General features: G+C 40.6%; 1 protein-coding gene across 2 annotated transcripts in view; it reads left to right on the forward strand.

Moving 5' to 3' along the window:
- DPYD (dihydropyrimidine dehydrogenase) overlaps positions 1 to 24,551 on the forward strand; it is a 623,728-nt gene that overhangs the window by 237,429 nt on the left and 361,748 nt on the right. The gene's annotated exons all lie outside the window — the stretch shown is intronic.

Here is a 24,551-nt window from a genome sequence, read left to right on the forward strand (position 1 = left end):
TGAAGAGCAAGGCTCAGTCTACTGTACCTGGTAAATGACTTTCTTTTAATTTTTTAAAAGTTTCTGACCTTTTTTTCCCATAAGAATGCATTAATTAATTTTCAATGCATTGTTATGAGAAATTTGGATTCGACTTGCAAACTTTTCAACTAGTTCTGGGCATCTAATAGAGAATGTATTTGCAAAGGGTGTTGCAGCAAGGAAACTAACTGTGCCTCATGACTTCTAACTGGATTACAGTACCTGCTTCCTGATTTTAGCTACTATAGTTTGTATTCAGTTTTTTTGGCTCGTCAAGAACATTGTTCATGGCTGTTGTGCCTTGCATGTTATAAATGTTCAATTATGTCAGAAACCCGAGATTTGGTCTTATGCTGAGCATGTGCTACTGCTGGTGAATGGGATTGGGTTAAGCTTTGTGTTGCTGTTCTTTTGCATAACCTAAAGTAAATAAGGAAAACCAGCTGTTAAATAGTTTAATTCCACTATTTATCCTCCACACAACTAAAAGGGACCTCTCAATGCAGTGCCAAATCAGACAAACCATTTCTAACTTAATATTGGCTTGAGCTGTACATGGGCAGAGTTGCACAACAATTTCATCTGTCATTGAGACATTTCTATAAGCATGGGGAGGAGGTGGATGAAAGGAAATGTAAAATATAGGTAGCGTGGTATAGGTCTTATCACTGGCTGATAATGGTCTATATGTACTTGAATTAAATTTATGGTACACAAATTTATGGCACATAAACTAGAGTACACAAAGCTTTAAGTCTCTCCATTTGTTAATGACAGTGGTAATGGTTCTTAATGCCACTGTTGACTGCTGTTCACTTTACATGGTTCAAATGTTATTCTGTTATAGTTTATTAAATATTTTACTACACTATTTGGTTCAGAATATATTTTCCCTGTTTTCCTCCTCTAAAAATTATGTGCGTCTTAAGGTCTGGTGCATCTTATACAGCAAAAAATACAGTATATAGCATGAGGGGAAAAAAGGGCAAGGTAACGGGTGCACAGTGTAGGAATGTTTTTGTAGCATTGGCTCCCCTGTGTGTTTGTTACAGTGAAATAAGACTGGCTAGTTGCAGTATTGCCGTTGGTTTGAGGCTCCATTTCAGGGGACTGTGAGTGACATGATTTAAAATTTAAGTCTTGCTCTTGTAGTCCCATATGTTCAGTAGGCAAGTGTGAGAAAGAATATGTCTCCTCCACCAAAATATGCCTATACATGAGATCATCGAAAGAACTACTGTAGTGAAGAGTACCTCTGAATGTCAGATGCTGGAAACAAACAGAGAATGACTGTTGGCTTTCATGCCTTCTTGGAGGTCCAAGCCAGTCCAATACACTTTGTAGACTGAAGTAGGACAACAGATTGCACAATTTCTCTGCTCAATGTGCTTGGTTTCCTAAGCCAACCAAATGATTTTGGCATCTGGCATGTAAAATCACACAAACTTCTTTCTCTCTAGCAGTAAAAATAAAGTGTGCCGGGATGAGCTTCATTATACTTAAAGTTATAATGAATAGGGGAAGTTAGTCATGGTTAACTTAAATCCTATTTGTTGCAGTGGGAATCTGTTCTAAGCATGTGTATAACAATAAATGAAATAACTGAACTGCCTTTCACTGCCATTTTATGGTATCCAAAATTAGCTGCTTGATGGGGCTGCTTCACACTATCTAATGGTAGACATGTTAGACATACCTGGTTTGAAAGCATGGAAAACAGATAATGGAACTAGTTTTCCTCTTTTGTTCTCATGTTTCAGTGGCCTTTTAGAGGCAAATGCTACAATCCTGCATAGAGACTTGCAGTCAATGGTTCCTGAAAAGAAAGTTTAGAAAATTGTTAGAAGGACTTGCTTCCTCACAGGTTCATGACTTCAAGGCGTCTCCTTTTTACTTCTGTACTTCTGTGAATGAGTTGATAGGAGGACCAGCTGACATGAGCTGTGATGGACAATGAAAAAAAAATGAAACAATGAGTAATTTAAAATAATTTAAAACAACTTAGAACAATTTGAACAGTGTAAAATAATATGTAACAAAGCACATGGTGTCAAACATAAAAGAATCAAGCCATAGTCCCTAATCTTCAAGAGCTTTAATTATCCTGACTTGACACAGAAATGCGACCAGTACTGGTGCCAGCCACCCAACTAGGAGGACATTCCACAGTCAGGGTACCACAGCAGGGATTCAGGGAACGCTTCTTTTTTTATTGTCACAATTAGAGGTGTCCAGAAGTTGGTGAGTGAATGCAATCCCCAGTCTGTTGAGTACTGAACAACATAAATTCCTGGCATTATATGGTGCTTATAATGTGGTATCATAGTTTATGGAGAAAGAAGCATTCCTGTTCTGGTGTTGTTTATTGTGCCCCTTCCTAATCTCTCTCTCTCTCTCTCTGTGAGAGGGCCTCTTCACTGGTAAATATAGGTGTGATATGGATGTGCAGCTTTCATAGTGGTGGAGAGCTGCTGATTTCCTTGGGAGAAAGTGATTGGTTTCTGGGAATAGCTCTTTGCACCCACACATGGTGGCTCTGGAAACACAATATTCAGCATGTTAGCATTATGGGTAAATCAGCGAGAAATCCAGTCCACTTTCTTTTATCTGTTTTTTTCCCCTCTTTGGCCTTCTCTCCCTTTCCTTGGACCCTCAACTCAGCCTTGTGGCTTTGACCTGTCAGTCCCATTCAGCAGAGTCCATTCCTTGTAGCCATGTCAGTGAGATCCCTGTTGCTCTATCTTTTGCTCCGTGATTTTTTAAAAAAGATTTTTTTAGAAAAAACAACAACACTTCTGCATCAGTTACATTGCAGAGCAAAGAGGGACAGGATTGAATGCAGATCTCACACTGATCCAGACATATAACTAATTCATCTCACAGTAAGACCGTGAGGATTTACAAGTGTCACCCCTACGATTCACTCCGCTTTGAGCATTTGTTTGGCTCTTTGGTCAGTTTCTGTCCCAGACACTGCAGATTAATTCTTATCTGAGCTTTCCGTTGGTACTTTTGATGCTTGTTACAGTAACGTGGAGAAGAGACAAAGAGTAGGTGAACCGTTCCTATCCCATAGTGTCTACTACTCAGTTCAATCTAACAAAATTCCCTGCAGTTTATGCTTCATACTGACTTTTTGCATGGATAGAGATATTACACAGTCCACGTAATGGTGATGCCATCTGTGCCAGCCTTACCTGCTTAAGTAAACACCTGATTTTTATCTTTGTTAGCCTAAAGGCTCCTTTGATGGTTAATTGCCTTTTTAAAAGCTTGAATATAAATGTTAGACCTTAAAATATATGGCTGACAGATGCAGAGTTTCAAAATGACATTTGTAGGCATGTGCAGTTAGTCACATGTATCTTATGAAAAATTGTCATCATTTTAATAATGCTCAATTATTAAAAGAAAATGTCATAAACTTTAGAAATGCATCATTTAGGTGTGGCTTGTATTTTTTTAATGAAAATTAGGAGTGAGATACAACAATCAGGGATTATAAATGCCACAGAGGTCCGTAGATTTGACGTGAAATGGCATCATTCCTCACATACCTCACATACACAGTCAAATACAGCTAATTGCTTCTTTCATGGGGTGCATTTTGGACTTCAGTTGAATCATTGTTTTCCTTTTTCAGAAACAGAAGAGCCATAGGGATAAAATCAGCTGTCTGAAGTGCTGTGTTTCTGTATTTCATAATAATTGATTGTGGAGCCCTGGCCTTCAAATTAATTGGTATTATTTCCTTTATTCAAAAGAGAATGTATTTTCTAGTTTTGGAAAGATACACACTCACTGGCAGGACAGTTAATTAAAAGTTCTCACAGATATGTATGCCTCAAAATTTTGCTGTTTCCTATATCAGCTTGACACTCTCCTAGGAATTAAGCTTTTCAGAAATACCCTTCTTGAGAGTCTGGTTGCACATGTGGAGAGACTGATGAGGAGAAGTAGCAGACCTTTCTGATCTGTGACATACTTTCCCTAAAAATATCAAAAGAAAATATGGTCCTTTTATCCTTAGATCGTGTGTGTTATGTGCCATCAAGTTGGAGCTGATTTATAGCAACCTTAGTATGGCTTCCCAGGTAAGTTAGATATATAAGGAAAGGTTTTGCCAGTTCCACACTTCCAGTGAGTTACCATGGCTGAGCAGGGATTTGAACCCAGGTCTCCTGAGTCCTACTATGTCACACAAGGTATCAACTCCCTAGGGGCTAGAATTGAATATAAATTTATTTTTGACACACATTTCATACAGTTACTAATTGCTTGTTCAGTAGCTTGAAAAACAAACACAGTTTAATTGTTTCATTTGCAATCAAAATACTTTTTCACAGAGTACAGTGGTGCCTTGCAAGACAAGCGCCCCCTTTAATGATGAAACCACATTACGATGAACTTTTTGCAATCACAAAAGCGATCACTTTACGATGGTTTCGATAGGGGAATTTCGCTTTGCGATGATCGGTTCCCTGCTTTGTGAACCGATTCTTGCAAAATGACGATTTTCAGCCAGCTGATCGGCGGTTTCAAAATGGCCACCGGGTTTAAAAAAATGGCTCCCCGCTCTTTTCTGGGATGGATTCCTCACTGCACGTGCAGTGAAAATGGCCGCGCTATGGAGGATCTTCGCTGGACTGTGAGTTTCAAGCCCATAGGAACGCATTAATCGGGTTTTAATGCATTTCTATGGGCTTTTTTATTTCCCATTACGACGTTTTCGTTCTACAGCGATTTTGCTGGAATGAATTAACATCGTAATGTGAGGCACCACTGTATTTTGGTTCTTTTGTGACAGGGAAATGGAAGGAACAATTAACATATATACATAGTTGAAAGAGAGTCTGTGAATGAACCAAGTGTAATGGCCTGTTTGGATGAACTATGCAAAATACAAAGTGTGGGGGATCTCGGTTAGATGTTAGAAAAAAGAACTTGCTGGCTGAAGAATTCTGAGGGTTATATTGTTAAAAGTAACTTCTCCAAGCTCTGCCTTTGGTACTTTGGATGTTTCAGTCTACAAAGCCTGTTCATACTATCTAGCACAGTAAGGATTTTGGGAACTTAGTCCAAAATATCTGGATAGCCAGTGATTCCTTACTTTGCACTGACAGGAAAGTTCTGTTTATGTGTTATGCCTGAATCTGAATAAGACTAAAACAGTAGAGGTGATATAGAGGTGCACACAACCCCCACTCTGTCTATTCCCACTGTCAGCCTGAACCCTTACAGCCTTACAGTACTTTACAGACCTCTAGAATACAATCAGAAGATTGTTTGTCACAGCTGGCATATATTCCCCCACAAAACAGGGTTAATTCCAGAATGAAATCAGACAATATTTTCTATATGCATAAAATTACTTCCCAAATATTGAAAATATCAAAAAGTCTTACAGCTAGGGAAAAACTGTAGGCACAAATCCATAAAAATATATCCTTGCAACTTATGAAAAGCTGTGGTTATCATCCAAAATTCTTCCAAATATGAGAAGTTGGAAACAAAAGTACATTTTTAAAAAAGCTTACGTTGTAAGCAGAACTTAAATCATGTTGTAATTGTGTTTCATAATTTTAGTTTACATTCTAAAAATGTGAGAGTTTATAACCTAAAAAGGCACATTGGAAAAGCAGAGAATACATCTTTAAAATACCAAAATTCTTAAAAGCAAGAGTATATTAGGTTGACTCAGCCTTCCATCCTTCCGAGGTCGGTAAAATGAGTACCCAGCTTGCTGGGGGGGCAATGTGTAGCCTGTATAATTAAAATTGTAAACCGCCCGGAGAGTGCTTGTAGCGCTATGGGGCGGTATATAAGTCCAATAAATAAATAAATATATTAAAGAAAATGTCCTTTTAAGCTTTTAAGCGTGTAATAAATGACTCAGAAAATTATTCTAAGTGTTCACCCAGCCAAACCAGTTGCCTTTGTTACTACTAGTACTGCTTCATGATTGTTGTTGGCATCCAGTGTGTGTGGCATGGTGGTATATGATGCAATGTTGTGTTGCCCTCTATGTGTCTCTTGTCTCCTATATTTATATTCCTTTCAGATGTTTACACTTTCTCTTCATACTGTAAGCATTCTCTTTTCCAGGACCTGCAATAGGGGTTTAATGTGCCAGCAGAAACTTTTCAATAAGAATTTCCATTGCTTTTGCATCTCCTGTAACACAAAATGCCTGTATGTCAGAATCTGGTGTGCTATTATGATGATAAGCACAACTATTTTGACTAAGAGGGCCAGACCCCAGTGGTGTGCACTGCCTATAATTTCAAGGATAGCAATCCGCAGAAACTGCAAAGGACAGTAAGTTAGAGGTTCTGCAAACATCATCTCTGATCATACTACACATTGCAATATTTTTCATAATACAAATTAATAATCCCTATAGCCTTTTAATACAATCATGCATAGAATAATTACAATCATGACACCACACCACCTGTAAGTAAGCTGCATCTTTGCATGTTTAATATCATGGAGCAGCCTGGAAAAACATTTATCTGAATACACTTACAGTGCTTCTCTGACTAGGAGCTCTGACTTATCATCTGATTTTGCTAACAGGCTCACCTGTAGGCCTTTGCATTTAACATGAAGAGGTCTGAGAGGTTTCACAGTAGGAAAGGGGAGGTAAGGATTATCTACATCCCTCCATGTCAGCCCAACTTTTGAGCTGTATGGGAATTCAGGCATAATGCTTCTGTAAGGATTAGGAGTCCACTAACACATTCTTGTTGTCATATCCTGCATCAAATGAAACTTTAATGAGGTAATCTTTAAGGGCAGCCCATCTAACAAACATTACAATAATGTAGTCTAGAGGTAACCATGGCAAGTGTTGCAGAAGGAAGGCCCATTTCCTTTAGATCAGGTCACAGCTATTGATTCATCCATACCTAGTACCGTGTTTCCCTGAAAATAAGACAGAGTCTTATATTAATTTTTGCTCTAAAATCTCAGTTGGGCTTATTTTCAGGGGATTTTTATTTTTTCCCCATGTATGACAATCTTCATTTATTCAGATACAGTCATGTCATATTTTGGTTGCTGCACAATGGTGGAGGGCGGGGTTTCCCTTAACTAGGGTTTATTTTTGGGGTAGGGCTTATATTATGAGCATCCTGAAAAATCATACTAGGGCTTATTTTCAGGTTAGGTCTTATTTTTGGGGAAACACGGTAGAAGCATTCCTGGCTACCGCTAGCACTTTTGCTTCCATAGGGAGCACTGAATTAAAGCACAGTTGCAAGTTGCATACCTGGCCAAGGAGGGAGAGCATCCCCACCCATTGTCAGTTGTGCTCCACGTTCCAGTTCAGTGGACTGATCTAAAGTGATCTATTTTTGTGAGGAAAATTGTTCTGTTATGCTCTTCCTTCTGTGGAGCAGAAGCTTGTAGAGCAGGGGTCTCAAACTCAATTTACCTTGGGGCCGCTGGAGGCAGAGGCTGGGTGAGGCTGGGCAACATCAGATTTTCCACGAAGCAGAGCAAGAGCCCGAGGAAGCTGCCCAGGAGTTTCCTTAGCCGGCAGACAGGTGGACTGGCTGGCAGGCTGCAGTTCCGGATGAAGGGTGCAAGAGGCGCTCTCTTGGGAGAGAGCTGGCGAGCGAGGCAAGGCTTTTTTTTTTTTTTACTTTCGACAGCAGAGGACACGTGGGCATTTCGGGGGGGCAGGCAAGGCGGGGGCCGCAAACTATCATCCGGCGGGCCGCAAATGGCCCCTGGGCTGCATGTTTGAGACCCCTGTTGTAGAATCACTGTATATCCTGTTAAAAGAGAACAGTTCTCTGTTTGAAGAGCTGGGCTGGCCACTCTGTGCCTGGTATGAAGATAAACACCCATAAGAAGGGAGAGCACAGGCCTAAAAATTGTTGCCTAGAAACAATAGATAGCAGATGGACAAGGCTAATAAGTCACCTGGTCAGAGTACTCCATATACCAGTGATATGTGTTATATTTGTCCTGAAATTAGAAAAGTTATTCCCAAATTTGTACTTACACATATGTGTAAATTTGATGCAGTTAGCTCCTCTTTTGTGCATATGTGTGTGTGTGAGAGAGAGAAAGACTCAGGAGCAGTGTAAAAATATTAGTATTTCTATTTTCTAGATATTCCATGTTGTCTCCTGTACTGAAAGCCATGATTAGGTACACTATAAAACAATTTCCCACCATATTGTTTCATTTTTGTTTTAATCTGAATATTCCATCATTGTCATGATAGTCATCATCACTGTTTTTGGCAGAAGTATTATTTAAAGTATTCCCGTATTGCTTTCTTGCCCACAATTCAGTCCTTTAAAGTCACGATGACATAACGGCAAGCTATTCTTAGAAACAAGCAAAAAAACCAAATTTTGAAGCTGAAAGCCAGCTAAAGTACATTTTTAAATTGCTTGACAAAAACCTGTCAGGATGAAGCCAGACTGACTTCCCTTGAGATGGAGTTCCATGGCCAAGGAAGTGCTGCAGAATAAGTTGTGTTATGCATGCCTACCAACCAGTATTTTCTTTGTGATGGGATATGCAACATGGTTTGTAACCTTTTTGAACTTCCTGGAAATATGGGGTAGTATGATAAAATAAGATCCAGTACTCCTCCAGAATTCCCCCAACAGGAAGAAACAGATACTGGGATTAGTACCATTATTAAAGTACTGTATGCTAGAAAGAAAAACACTGTCTATCCAAGATAGGATAGCCACATATCTTCTTTTATGAACAACGGTCTTAAGCTTAAGGGCTGTCTCATCCAAATTTATTTTTAGAGACAGTGAACTGCACATAGGGAAAATGAGGGTCTTGAAGAGACCAGCTACAGTGAACATCAGTCACAGCAGAATTCAGCAGCATGCAGGCAGAGCTTAGTCACAGGTTTACTGTCCTTCTCACATGAGTGGGATAAGTTGTAAATCTGTTTAAATTACGAAATGTATCTCATTTTGACTCAGTGTATATACGTTAATAATTTTGTTCCATCAAGTCAGTTCTGACATGTGGTGACTGTTTCCAGGGCTTTCAAGGCAGGGAATTCTCAGAAGTGGTTTACCATTTCCTTCTTCTGGGGGCAGCCTGGGACTTTGCAGCTTGTCCAAGGCCACTGGCTGGATAGCTCAGTGGTTTAGGCATCTGGCTGCAGAGCCAGAGGTTGGGAGTTTGATTCCCCGCGGTGCCTTCTGGGAGAAGAGCCAGCTTGTGTGGCCTTGGGCAAGCTGCACAGTCCCAGGCTGCCCCCAGAAGAAAGGAATGGTAAACCACTTCTGAGTATTCTCCACCTAGGAAAGCCTGAAAATGGTTGCCATAAGTCATAATTGACTTGCCATATTATTATTGTTATATTCACTCAGTCCTACCACCTTCACAAGAGTGTTTTGTGAGTACAAAGGAGAGGGCCTTTTCTGTCGCTGCTCCCAGACCTTGGCCCAATCTTTACTGCCCTTCTGCAAGCAGGCAAATACCTTTCATTTTAGGTGGGCTTTACCTGAGTGAGTGACTGGCTGCTTGAATGGAATTTTCAAATGGATTATTATTCCTTACTGCTTTGAATGTGTTTTGGTGTTGCTCTTGTTCACTGCTTTTTAGCATGATAAACTCTTACTAGCTTTAAATGCTGTCTTTTAAGGATGTAAGCCACCTTGGATCCTTTTAAGGAGAAAAGCAGGGTATAAATATTATAAATAAATAATAAATCAATAAATATAAATTAATATATGCAATTATATGCAAATCCTTTGTCCTTTTGTGTTTTTTGTTTTTCTGTTTTTGTTCATAGTGCAGAACATAGGTGGCTAATCTTGGTTATGGTACAAAAATCTTTGTCCAAACATCGCGAAAATTCATATATAACCAGAAAATGGCAGACTTGTCCTCATGTAGCAGCTGAAGTGGAGGTCCCAAGCTGCTTAGGCCTTTGAAAAGGATAATCAGGACCTTGAGTTGCATTTGGAAATGAACTGGCAGTCAGTACAGCTGATGTTATAGAGCAGTGGTCCCCAACCTTGGGCCTCCAGATGTTATTGGACTACAGCTCCCACAAGCCCTCACCACCACCTCTGCTGGCCAGGATTTCTGGGAGTTGAAGTCCAAGAACATCTGGAGGCCCAAGGTTGGGGACCACTGTTATAGAGGATCTATATGTTCGCAACATGTTACCCCAATTAGAATGCTAGCAGTAGCATTTTGCTCTAGCTGGAGTTTTTGTGTGGTTTTCAAGGATAGCCCCACATCAAGCATTTTACAGTAGCCTGGTTAAAATGGTATGTGAAGAGCCACCTCTGCATATATGAGGAATGGCTACAGCAGATGTATTAGCCAAAATTGAGAAAACTGTCATTTCGGCCACAACAACTAAGTATCTCATAATAAGGCCAGGTCCAGACAAATGCTTTGAATTTTTACCTGATCTTTACCTAGTACTCAGAGCCCCTAACCAGTGACTTTCAGGAACTGCTGTAAATATATCAGGTTAGATAGCAGAGCTGCAAAGCAAAGGCATTTCTAGGCTTTTGCACTTCAAATTAGAATAAAGCAATGATAGTAGGAAGGCATTCATTTAGTTAATTTTAATTCATTTACATGCAGGTCTGTGGAGTGCAGTAAGGTAAGTTCATCCTAGAATAATGGAAATAGAAGTATGATTCTGCAAGAACCTGTTAACGTACTACATTTTCTTGGAGTAGGACAAGCACAATAGTTTTATGTTAGTAGTTTTCAGCTTGTACCAGAACCATATTCCTACAGAACTGGAAAACGCCATGGAAGAGAAGATATGGAGCAGGTCTTGAAAGTGGCCAGTGAATACTCTATCTGCATTTCAAAGGCTTCTTTTGCTAGCAAAGTGCTTGATTGTCATTGCTCAGGTTATTCACAACTTGAGTCTTTGAAAACACACCAAGGAGGAAAAATTACATTTTCAGGGGAGAAATACAGTTATAGCTTTTTGCTACTCTAAATGATGCAAAGCTTTCTGGGGGGGGGGGTTGTTGTCTGGGTTTGTAGAGAGTATTACTTGTTCCCTCTCGGCTGGTTTGTTGTTATAGCACCCCACAACTCTATTCTCAGCTTCCTGGAGATTTTGTATGCCACGGAGTCCCATTTCATCTTAAGCAGCACTTCTTATGAATGTTCAAAACCATTACATCTCCCCTCTCTTTCCCCTGCAAAAGTACTGTATGATTTTCTCTATCTGTAGGTTAAAGTACTATATTGGGTAAAGCAAAGCAAATCATTCATCTAAGGATCTCCGGGGTAATTGCACTTGTTCAGTGCTAATTAACATAGTATTGGGAACGATAGTGTCATCAGATGATCTCATTGATCATTACTAAATTGCACACCAAAAGAGAAATTAAAAGTCTGAACCATTGGTGCACTTTATTATTTTTTTAAGTCATAAGATTGATTTATTCCGTTATCCCTGAAAAGTAAGTAATCACCTCATGCCAATTATTGTCTTCTGATTAACTATGCAGTGCCACCTGGTGTGCAGATGGGAAGAATATTACATATCAAGGGCTCTGTTCACACCCACCCACATGCATTGAAAACCTATGTGAAAAAAAAATGAACAGATGTTCATTTTGCTTCTGATACAGAAGGAAACGGTGCCTTTTGCTCCTGATTAATAAACTAAATTTGGAGAATACTTTCTGCATATGGACACTTTTGACCAAAGGCCAGCACAAGTATTTTGGGAAAGAGAATATATTTATATGAAAATTTTAAAGCCAATGTTGTAATCTTCTTGTTGCTGTGCTTTCCACTTCTCCCTCCTAACTGAGTTTCTCATCAGGAAAGTGGGAGAGCAACATTGTTTGAAGCATTTTCACAACCTCTGCACTCTCTGCCTATGATGGTTACTTTTTCTTTCTTTTCCTCCCTGCAAGATATAAAACAAAGAATGATTTAATTCCATAATGCCTTTCCCAGTGTGGTGTAGTGCATGGAGTAATTGACTAAGATGGTTGTTGTGGTTTTTTCAGGTTCTTTGGCCATGTTCTGAAGGTTGTTCTTCCTGACGTTCCGCCAGTCTCTGGCCGGCATCTTCAGAGGATTGGAGTAGGAACTCAGGCCATGCTCAGGACATGCCCAAAGAGCCCAAAAAAACCACAACAACCATCAGATCCCGACCATGAAAGCCTTGGAGAATAAATTGACTAAGACTTTGGAGAATAGGGCTCAAATCCCCTCTCAGCCATGGAAACTTACTGGGGGAATTGGTAAAACCATTCCTTAAATATCTCAGGCCACTGTCACATTAGAAAAATGCCCCCTTTCTTTCTCATGTCTTCTGTTTCCTGCATAGTCGTATGTTGTTGTCATGTGACATATATCTTCTGATACTGGTTCATATATATTTTAACTGTTTCACTTTTGGGTAGTCAATTAGATGTGGTACATTCACCTCTACCCCTCGAGCAGGACATATCCCCTTCCTCGTGCCTTTCTCTGACCCCTTCCTTTAAAAAAAATATGTGGGTACGTTGGCAAAATGCCATTGTTGGCCACGTACTGATTTTGGCCATTTCTTCCTATTTCCATGGTCCATTGCCCTCTTTGGAGGAGAACTCACAGCACACTCCAGTGGCGGTCAAAAGACAGTAGGGGGACTGATGCTCCATATTCGACAGAAGGATACTAGTGTGCCAACATTCCAGTTTGTAAATTATTTTTTAGAAATTAAGGAAGTTGAATGACAGTGGATGAGGGAGGAAGGACAGCATGACAGATGCATAGGAAATGAATTGTTTTTGGAGTATACACTCAATGGGATGTTGGTTGTACTGCACAATGAAGCATGGAACAAATGTAGTATTAGACTCTCAGTGGGCTGGTTTTTACGTGGGGATGGTACGGTGGGGGAACAAAAGAATCAGTAATGGCCTTGCTTTATCTGAACCCCCCCAAAGGGTCAAAATTCATGAGGAGCAACGTGGAAACCTGTTAGGGTCACTATAAGTTGGTTCTGACATGATGACATAGAACATGCAGCTTGCATAAGAGGTACAATTTGGGATCTCCTTTTTTCACAACAAGAGTGTTTCTTAAGTAGTAATATAACTTCAGCAGCTCCAAGACAATATGGCCAGACTTCTGACCAGAGATGGTTACAGAGAAAACAAATTCCTCATTACAGCAACTGCATTGGTTACAAACATGTTTCCGGGCACATTTTAAAGCGACTCATAAAGTTATACATGGCCTGAGTCCAAACTATTTGAAGACTGCCAGGTCTTGAGATCCTTTGGGGAAGTTCTTATCCCATTCTTGCCATCTGATGGCTAATTTTGGTGAGAACATGAGAGGGCGTTCACAATGACATCTCCCAAAGTGAGGAAGTCCCTTCCAAGTTTGATTCTTTCCCTGCTCTCCTTCAGTTAGCAGGCAAAGGCTTTTTTATTTACATAAGCCCATGGCCTTGCTAGATATCTGGGAATTTGATTGCCCTCTATGCCTCCTGTGAGAACAGCCAACCTGTGTAGCCTTGGGCAAGCTGCACAGTCCCAAGGTGCCCCAGAAGAAGGAAATGGTAAATCACTTTTGAGTATTCCGTACCTAGAAAATCACTGTACATTGGAAATGACTTGACAGTTTATAAAGTTGCAGAGTTCTGAATTTCTGATAAAATTCCTTTTTGTAATGAAGTAGAAGTTGAGAGATACATAAAGGAGAATAGCTATAAGTTCCCCAGAGTCCAGCCCTTTCTCATTAATTGGCACTTACAATCTCAATAACTTATTCTGAGACATATGTAGCAGAAGGAATTTAAAAAGTTTCTTTACTTACCGTTATTTGAAATTGTAGTCTTGCACATGCTTCTTTCTTTTCTGCCCATATACCGACAGCCAACTGAACAGATCAACAGCAAACAAATAAATGACACCAACAGATGAAAGAAGGGGGGGGAGACACTCAGCAGAGAGGTGGGGCTCTCTTTGAATTCAAATTGATTAGTGCTAGATAAATATGCAGTCACAGCCCAGAAAAATCTTTCCCAGTGACACAAATTATAGATAGTATATCAGGTTGCAAACAAACAAAATGAAAACATCTCCAAGACATAATGTATTGGCCATTTACTGGCTATTGAAGAAGTATCTTGTAATTATGTAGAATTCTTCCTTTCCCACTGTGAATTTAAAAAGTTTTTAATTGGTTTAATTCAATATTTCTGTTTAGTTGATCATTCACTTCATTTTATAATGCACTATTATAGTATTGTGTTTTAACTGTACAGTATCTTTTAAAATTATCAGTTCTAGTCACCTTGAGCACTGCACTGGGAAAATGTGGAATATAAATAAAATAAAGTAAAGCATATTGGAAATGCACAGAACAAAACTTTTGGTGTACCTGTGTATAGATGGATTTGTACATACACATAATTTTCACTGTTCTATAGATTTATTTTATGCTGTACTAATTATTAAATATAATAAATCATTCCAAAAGTTTTTTTTTAAAAAGACTTGATTTGGTATCATCTTACTTTTGGATACTTTTTTTCCTCAAATAGAGAGCCTTACGTTGTCCAGGGAGGCTCACAGAGACGAGGAAAAAAATTACACTTCTAGTTGAAAAGCTAAGCTTCTCAGCCTGATTATTTCCATAGGTAATAACATATAGGGCTTTCTGGGTGAGAGATCATGCTGTTCTGCTCTTCTTTGGGAGCCAGTGTAGATGAGTAGTTAGAGTATTCGATATTACCTGAGAAATCCTTATTCAAATCCCAGCTCCTGCATGAAGCTCTCTGGATATTCTTGCAGCCGGACCTGTGTCACTGGCTCATTCCTATGAGAATAAATTGATGAGGAAGAAGGATGTATATGCTGCCTTGGGATTCATATAGGAAATACAGGATATACATGTAGCAAACCAATAAATATGGATCAAAATCCTGTTGTGCTTTTAAACTAGTGTAACACAAATGGTGCAGCTTTTAGAGGCAAATTACACCAAGTTAGAAAATCAGTATAACCATTGTTTGTTGAATTCTGCCTTATGCCGATTCTTAACTTGAGGTAGTTTACTTCCCAAATATCACTTCCCTTTGTGTAATGCTTGTGGGCATAACTAATCGAAGTTAAGCCAATAAATATGACTGCAAGAACTAGCATTTACTATTGACACAATAAGTTCCTCTATGCTTTATCTCTTAAGTCCAATACTGTAGCCATTGTACAAGATTTCTGCTTTAGCTGTCTGCTGAATCATAAATATTTCATGTGAGCCACTTTGAGTCCCCTTATTGAGAGAAAGATGGCCTTAAAACAAACAAACAAACAAAAAAACAATGAATGAATGAATGAATGAATGAATAAATAAATAGCTTATGGTTGTTGTGGGTTTTTCGGGCTCTTTGGCAATGTTCTGAAGTTTGTTCTTCCTAATGTTTCGCCAGTCTCTGTGGCCGGCATCTTCAGAGGACAGCAACCTGAAGTGCTGTCCTCTGAAGATGCCAGCCACAGAGACTGGCCGGCAGATCTTAGGAAGAACAAACTTCAGAACATGGCCAAAGAGCCCGAAAAACCCACAACAACCATTAGATCCCGGCCGTGAAAGCCTTCGCGAGATAAAACTTACTTTGCTTGACCAGTCTCATGGATATGTTATGAAGATAAAGTAGGGCCACATTCATTAGATAAAGATAAAGAAGAGTCACATTCATTACCAGTTGCTTACTGGAGGAAAGATGGGACATACATGTAAGAAATAGATAAGCAATAAACAGACACTGACTAGAGTCTTATTTATGGAGCTGAGTGGTCATATGTCTGATAATGTCATCAGCCACAGATGTTAATCTTTAATTTAAAGTTTCCTATCTTCTCTGGAGGTTCCAAAACTTCCCAGGGATCCCTTTTGACCTGGAAAAGCCTTTGGGAACCTTGAGATGAAGATGGAGCCTTTAATATCTGAAAATTGTCTCTGACAGACTCCTAAGAAGCAGGAGCAGTGATGACAATATTTATAGATATTTAAGTCTTCCACCATCCACCTGCCTTGAGACTCTCAAAGGCTTCCCGAGGTCAAGCGGGATCACTAAGGAGCCTGGCAACCTGGTGGTGAAGGAGAAATAGGAAACTTTAAATTAAAAATTAATGTCTGTGACTGATGACATCATCCACACACTTTCACTTATATATGGATCTGATATTTTCCTTTCTACTGGAACAAGTTAAACAAGTTTGCTTGCGGCTCTTTCAGTTTCATGTTCGAGCTTAAGCCACTGGTTTTAAGATCCTGAGTTTGAGAACTCTGCCTACAGGTTGGTAGGTAAGATATGGTTTGTATGGCCCCAAAGTCACTGCGACAGACGTAAATGCAAACTGATGCAGTGGCACTGATTTCAGTTCACTCCTGTCAGCCTTTGACCCTGTACAGGTTTAATGATTCTAGACACTTTTTGGAGACATTGTGCTACCTTATTCCATATGAGCTGTGACATAATACAAAATTTAAACAACGGACCCAGAAATGCCTCTTCGTTTCTCCTTCATTTTACCTCTCCCCGAGGCAAGTTAGGGAGCTAGGCTTGTTGGATTCTTGAAACTATATGAAAAAAAGCACCACATGGGAAATGCACCAAACTCTCAGTTGACGTTGGGTGCCAATTACTGGTGGGGAAAATGGCAGGTCTTTTTTATGTTAATGAATAAAGCTCCAAACGGTCTCCCTGTATAAATTTACGTCTTATAAATATAATCATTCCAGCTTGCTGCCCACTCTATAAGAAGAACAGCTACTTTGACACATTAGACAAATCTCAAATGTAGGAGGCAGATTTTCAGGATGTGTGTCAAAGGGTTGTCTAGGAACTCCTCTAGCAAGCCTTTTGTGCGGCAGCTTATCCTGCATGCTTAGTTTTCAAATAATCCTGTTGTGGAATGGCCATGTTCACATCAGATGTGATTTTAACTAGTGGGGCTTCATCATTTGGATAGGCAGAAGAGCTAGTTCTGACTCAATGCCCAGTCTCCTTAAGTGTTTATCTCTTTATTTCCCCTTTCTTGGATTGCTTTACTAGGTTGAGCCACATTTTTGCTGATCTTGAGAAATATTTTTTGGCAGTGTCCTCCACTTTCAATTTTATTTCTCCAGTGCAAGAAAAATGCCCCCTCATTCATTTGCATTATCTCCTCTTTGCTGTTTCTCTCCCAAATCCGACAGGGACTGAAGTGAAGTGATGGCATCCTATTCTCTCTGTGTGGTCCTTGATTGGCAGGAAGCTTTGCCTTCGCTCTCATTTGCCTTCTTTTTTCTGGATCAAAGTAGCTATATAATCTGGTGCTGGCATCCCATTCCCTATATCAGTCCCAGTTGGCTGAGAGTGCTTATGTGACTGAAGGAAAGAAGTGACAGTAAACAAAACGGGATTGGGGAAGTGGAGCAAAGCCTTAACAGGAGGCAGAGCAAGGGAGGGGGAGCACCAAAACAGACTGTGAAAGTATTCCCTTTCCATCATGTTAAGTTGTTTGCTGGAAAAGATGCCTCCCTCTTTGAAATCATAACTTTTGACCTCTAAATGGTACAGTATTCACCGTGGTCTTAGCATAGAATCATAGAAGCTGGAATCATAGAAGTTGGAAGGGGCCTCTAAGGCCAATGAGTCGAACCCGCTGGTCAATGCAGGAATGCAGATCACAGGATATGCATTGACTCTTTCCTGTTACATCTTTTAAAAATGATGTAGGTGCTGCAAGTGAATATATGTTTTCCAGCTGTTAGAAGATAACATTTAATCTTCTTTATAACTACAAGGCTTAATGATGCAATGTATTCGCGAAGGCTTTCACGGACGGGATCTAATGATTGTTGTGGATTTTTTGGGCTCTTTGGCCGTGTTCTGAAGGTTGTTCTTCCTAACGTTTCACCAGTCTCTGTGGCCGGCATCTTCAGAGGACAGAGTGAAGATGCTGGCCACAGAGACTGGCGAAACGTTAGGAAGAACAACCTTCAGAACACGGCCAAAGAGCCCGAAAAACCCACAAGAACCACTTAATGATGCAGCTGGATTTTATTTTTCAGTAGCCCACAAATGCCCCCTTCCCCCTCACTTTATTGTATGTTGGCTTGAGAAAGATGAAAAAGACGGGGGCACTGTTATTATAGATGTAATTTTAAAATGGTGACATACAGGCATCCCTTAATCTACATGTTCACATAGTCAGTACAAAGGGCTGTCAGGAGTTGGGAGTGAAGCATTATTTCCTTCATAACTTAGGGTTCAGTGCAGAAAATGCAAGTCTCCCCCCCTTTTTTTGGTTAAAGCTATTTGTTTCCTTGGTGCAGAAGGGAAGGCATGAAGAATAGACAACAGTTTACACAGTGGTCCTAAGTACATTATGTGAAAGAATGTCCTGGTGATACCGACAATGGAACATTTTGCGACATAATGTGGTAAGGATCATGATGCTGGACATTTAATTAACATTATTTTTTGAGCATACACTATGTCAACATAAATTATCTACAGAAGGAGCAAGAATAACATAAACATAAACCCTTCCCCCCTTCCTTATACTGATAAGTGACACATTTTATATGTTCGTTTGTACCACTTGTGACAGATCTATCATAAGTACAGTGGTGCCTCGCATAACGAGCGCACCGTTTAACAACGAATCCACATATCGATCTATTTTTTTCCATTGCTAATGCAATCACATTGCAATGTTTAGATAGGGAAAACATCCCACTGCGATGATCGGTAAGTGTTTCGCTTACCGATCTTTGCATTGTGATGTTTTTAGAACAGCTGATCGGCGGTTCCAAAATGGCCGCCGGGTAACCAAAATGGCCACCGCAAGCATTTTCGCTCGCTGCCCTCGCTTACCGAGGCAGCGAAAATCGCGGCGCTATGGAGAATCTTCACTCAACGGTGAGTTTTCGCCCCATAGGAACGCATTAAACGGAGTTTAATGCGTTCCTATGGGGTTTTCCTATCGGTATAGCGATGTTTCCGGATAGCGTGGATTAATCTGGAATGGATTAACGTCGCTATGCGGGGCACCACTGTAGTTCATTGAGTGCATGGCACTGATGTATTTTACTACAATGTAAATTTGTCCTGTAATGGGGAATAGTTGCCTTTCTTGAATTGGACAGCTCCTGAGCTGCTGTCTGTAATATCTGCTATAATTTCTAGGGAGTTTTATGGTAATATTTGCACTTTTGCTCAATATATGTGATGCCTATTTCATAGGATTACATTGAGTAGGGTTGGGTGGTAATTTATTGTAAAAATTTGTGCAGTAATAATCAAATTACTTACTCAGGTAAGAATAAACTGTATACCTATATTACAAAAGGAACTGTTTTAAAGTCTGTTGTCCTTGGCACTCCCTTCTGTTCAAGATACTGTATACAATTGCCATTGTCTGTTAATTTCCATTTTGCACAGTTCTGTAGTAAGTATCAGACTCTGCACTGATTCATAACAATTGAACACTTAGCATTCTAATTTCCTAGGTGTTGAGGGATGTACTCATCCTTTTTGTAATTTAAATTGATTTTGTGCAATGTGTCTATGGCAGAGATGGAGGAATTGTAATATAGGCCATTATAATATATATATATATATAAAAATAAGTTTTGATAGCTCAGTACAGTAGTTGTTCAAAGATCTTTCTAATTAATGGTCTTTGCTTATTAGAGTTTAATGTAAAGAGATAAGTGATTACAATTTAGCAGTAAAAATATGTGGTTGATTAGTCTCTAATGCTGCTGTTTATAATTTCTTGTTGCCAGAGTCAAAGTAGGATTGTTTTTCTGTAAATTATATAATAACCGTTTGATTTTTATTTGCAATATTGCAAAAATGTAATTGGACCTCTTTGATCATTCTTGCAGTGTTTTATTTAAAAAGATACATAGCCTTCAATATAAATGTGTGGTTATATTATAATGAGCAAACATTCTTTATCTGTATATGCAACTTATTTACAAGTTTCCTTGCCATTATTTAGAATAAATGTTTGCTGCTCAGACATCTGAACATACTTGACTTATCGTATTTCCCCAAAAATAAGACAGGGTCTAATATTAATTTTTGCTCCAAAAATGCATTAGGGCTTATTTTCAGGGGATATTTTATTTTTTACATGTACAACAATCTACATTTATTCAAATACAGTGATGTCATCTTCTGGTTGCTGCACAATGGTGGAGGGCGGGGTTTCACTTAACTGAGGCTTATTTTGAGGATAGGGCTTATATTATGAGCATCCTGGAAAATCATACTAGAGCTTATTTTCAGGTTAGGTCTTATTTTAGGAGAAACATGGTAGAAGCTCTAATGAGAAGTCCATGAATATCATTTGATCTATCCTGGCCTCTCATTGCAAGGACATTTTCTTGGATGTTGACATCTGTAGAGAAAACATTGTATTTGGGAGATTCCCCCCCCCCCATTGTCCATGGAATTCCCCTCAATAATTCAATTTTGTCTTCTTGTTATCTTGTCTGTTTTCTTATCCTCATGATGCAACCTGTGTTACCATAGGTGAGTGGTGATTAGAGCAAGGATGTATCTCCCCTCCACTTAGGTTTATAAGCTGCTTCCACATGTTGTGAACATCATTGAAAAACCCAGAAATTGCCAATTTTGGCAGTAAAAGTTATGGAACATGCTTCCATTTCCATATTTTTGTATCTGCACTCTTGATCCACAAAAGCTGCCAACTGTTCATTTATCACATGTCAGAAGTGTGTCTGCAAATCATGTCTTTACACCTTTGCCTAAAGCCACTTATGGAAGTGGTCCCCAACCTTTTCCCAGCCGCGGCCGGTTGGGGGTGTGTGGCACACCCGCAGGGAGGCAGAGCTCTCACACATGCATGTGCATGTCATGCTCATCAGGGACACTTGCGCACATGCGCACAGTGCGCTCACAGTGGGTGGAATGCACTCATGTGCATGCTCGTGACAGCATTTGTGGAGGCGCTCATGTGCTCAGTGCGCAGGGGAAGGAATGCGCTTGTGTGCATGCATCTGAGGGCTATCGTGAGGGGACACTCATGGGAGTTAGGAGATCTGTGTCCATGGCCCAGTCCTGGATAGGCTGTGGACCACTGCTGGTCGCGGACTGGGGATTGGGGATCTCTGACTTATGGGATTGTCACTCATTCCATGGGGAAGTTCACTTTCTTCTGGATCACACCAATGATCCTACTTCTACTTTATGACCAAAGAGTAATTAAATCAGGTTCCTGCCTTCCCACACTTGTCCTCTGTTCATACAGAATCCAAAATTAGGAATTCTTCCAGTTTGAATCTGTCAGCCTTGGCATATGGATACCTCTTAAAATCTCAATTGTATAGGTTACGTAAAATTTAGTTGTCTGTTTTTTTTTTTAAAAAAAGCTTTTTAATTATCATTCTAAATACAGTGGTGCCTCGCATAGCGATTGCTTCATATAACGATGAAATAGCTTTGTGATGAAGATTTTGCAATCGCTTTTGCAATCGCTTTCCGATGTTCCCTATGGGGGGATTTTGCTTTGCGATGATCAGTTCCCTGCTTGGGGAACTGATCATGGCAAAGCAATGCTTTTTAAACAGCTGATCAGCGCCGCACGCTATCCCCCCAGAGCTCCTGCATAAATAGGGGACGGGGGGAGGGGGCACTCCGGATTGGTGCCTCAGGAGGAGGGAGGGAAGGAGGGGTGAAGGGCCTGGCCCCGATCCCCGTGTGCACCCCTGGGGCACCAAGCCAGAGAGCAGTTGCGGCGGGAGGCGCTGCAAAGGAGGAGGTGCCCACCTGGGACCGGGATCAGGGCGGAAGTGGCTGGACGGGGGGGCAGTGCGCTAGAGACCCCCTCCTCGCCCCGTCTGCGCCCCGCCAAGGAGACCAGGCATCCAGGGTTGGCTGGCTGGCGGTGGGTGGCACGTCCCTTCCTGCCCCGGGCAGCTGCCTGCCTCCGAGCCCTCCTCCTGCTGCTCACTGCCCAAGGAGGCCGGGTGTCTCTCGGGCTGGCTGGCTGGCGAGCGGCGGGTGGATGGCGTGCCCCTTCCCACCCTGGGTGGCTGCCTCCGAGCCCTCGCTCGCCGAAGACCCTCCAGCCCACCCTTCTGCGCCCTGGGACAGCCCCGCCAAGGAGGCCGGGCGTCATCCAGGGCTGGCTGGCTGGCTGGCTGGCGGTGCTTTGCCATGATCGGTTTCCTGCAAAGCCATTTATTTATTTATTTATTTATTTATTTATTTATTTATTTATTTATTTATTTATTTATTTATTTATTTATTTATTTATTTATCTGATTTTTACCCCGCCCCTCTAGACCATGTCTACTCAGGGCATCTTACAAAATAAAACATGCTTTTTAAACAGCTGATCGGCGGTTTCAAAATGGCTGCCCGCTGTTTTCTGGGATGGATTCCTCGCTTAACAGGCAGCGAAAATGGCCGCACCATGGAGGATCTTCGCTGAACTGTGAGTTTGAAGCCCATAGGAATGCATTAATTGCGTTTTAATGCGTTTCTATGGGCTTTTTTGTTCTGCATAGCGACGAATCCATATAACGACGATTTTTCCAGAACGGATTATCGTCGCTAGGCGGGGCACCACTGTACTCATTTCATAATTTGCACATGGTATTGATTTAGAGATATCAGAAGAGGGCAAAATATTTGGTCAAGAGTGTGGAAAATAATTCCTGGTTTGAACTGAAAAAACTGTGAATATTTTCTCTGGAGGGGAGAAGCCTGAAGGCAACATTATTTCATCCATCCATCCATCCATCCATCCATCCATCCATCCATCCATCCATCCATCCATCCATCCATCCATCCATCCATCCATCCATCCATCCATCCATCCATCCATTCATTTGACTTTTATCTAGTAAATTTAAAATGTACAATAGATTAAATCTTGTTGCATATTTAAGCTGTCAGAAAGGAAATGACGTTACTTATGATAGCAAACTCCTTCATGGATTGCTGCATTGTCATGTTGAAGGGACACCCAAGATGGACAGATCATAGTGGAGAGTCCTGACTAAACGCAATCCATTTGGAGTAGGAATTGGCAGGCCACTCTAATATCTTTGCCAAGAATACCCCATGAACAGAAACAAAAGGCTAAAAGATATGACGCTAGAAGATGGGCCCCTCAGGTTGGAAGGCATCCAACATGCTACTGAGGAAGAGCAGAGGACAAGTACAAAAAGCTCTAGAGCTAATGAAGTAGTTGGGCCACGGCTGAAAGGACGCTCAGCTGTGGACGTGCCTGGAAGTGAAAGGAAAGTCCAATGCTGCAAAGAAAAATACTGCATAGGAACCTGGAATGTAAGATCTATGATCTTGGGAAGCTGGATATGGTCAAACAGGAGATGACAATAAACAATGACATCCTGGGAGTTAGTGAACTAAAATGGACGGGAATGGGCGAATTCAGTTCAGACGATTATCATATCTACTATTGTGGGCAAGAATCCCATAGAAGGAATGGAGTAGCCCTCATAGTCAACAAAAAAGTGGGAAAAGCTGTACTGGGATATAATCTCAAAAATGATAGAATGATTTCAATATGAATCGAAGGCAGACCTTTCAGCATCACAGTAATCCAAGTTTATGCACCTACCACCAATGCTGAGGAGACTGAAATTGACCAATTCTATGAAGACTTACAACACCTTCTAGAACTGACACCAAAGAAAGATGTTCTCATTATAGGGGAACGGAATGCTAAAGTACGGAGTCAAGAGATAAATGGAACAAATAAGTTTGGCCTTGGAGTTCAAAACGAAGAAGGGCAAAGGCTAATAGAGTTTTGTCAAGAGAACAAGCTGGTCATCACAAACACTCTTTTCCAACAACACAAGAGGCAACTCTACACATGGAAATCACCAGATGGGCAATACTGAAATCAGATTGATTATATTCTCTGCAGCCAAAGATGGAGAAGCTCTATACAGTCAGCAAAAACAAGACCTGGAGCTGATTGTGCCTCTGATCTTCAGCTTCTTATAGCAAACTCATGCTTAAAAGGGAGTAGGAAAAACCACTCGGCTAGTCAGGTATAATCTAAACCAAATCCTTTATGAATACATAGTGGAAGTGAAGAACACATTTAAGAAACTCAATTTGGTGGACATATGCCAATTTCAATATGGCAGCAAGTTTGGAAAACTCAACAGTGGCCAGAGGATTGGAAAAGATCAGTCTACATCCCAATCCCAAAGAAGGGCAAAGCCAAAGAATGCTCCAACTACTGTACAATTGCACTCATTTCACATGCTAGCAAGGTTATGCTCAAAACCCTACAAGGTAAGGCTTCAGCAGTATGTGGACTGAGAACTCCCAGAAGTAGAAGCTAGATTTTCAGGAGGCAGAGGAACTCAAGACCAAATTGCTGGTTTATGGTGTATGGTTTACGAGCTGCATAGTGGCAGAGAAAAAGGCAATTCAAAGGGTGATCAAGATGGCCCAAAACATCATTGGCTGTTCACTCCCCTCTTTGGAAGAATTGTATAAGAACAGATGTAAGAGGAAGATATCTAATATACTGAAGGAC

Source organism: Pogona vitticeps, chromosome 4, assembly GCF_051106095.1.
Source record: "Pogona vitticeps strain Pit_001003342236 chromosome 4, PviZW2.1, whole genome shotgun sequence".
Lineage (NCBI taxonomy): Eukaryota > Metazoa > Chordata > Lepidosauria > Squamata > Agamidae > Pogona > Pogona vitticeps.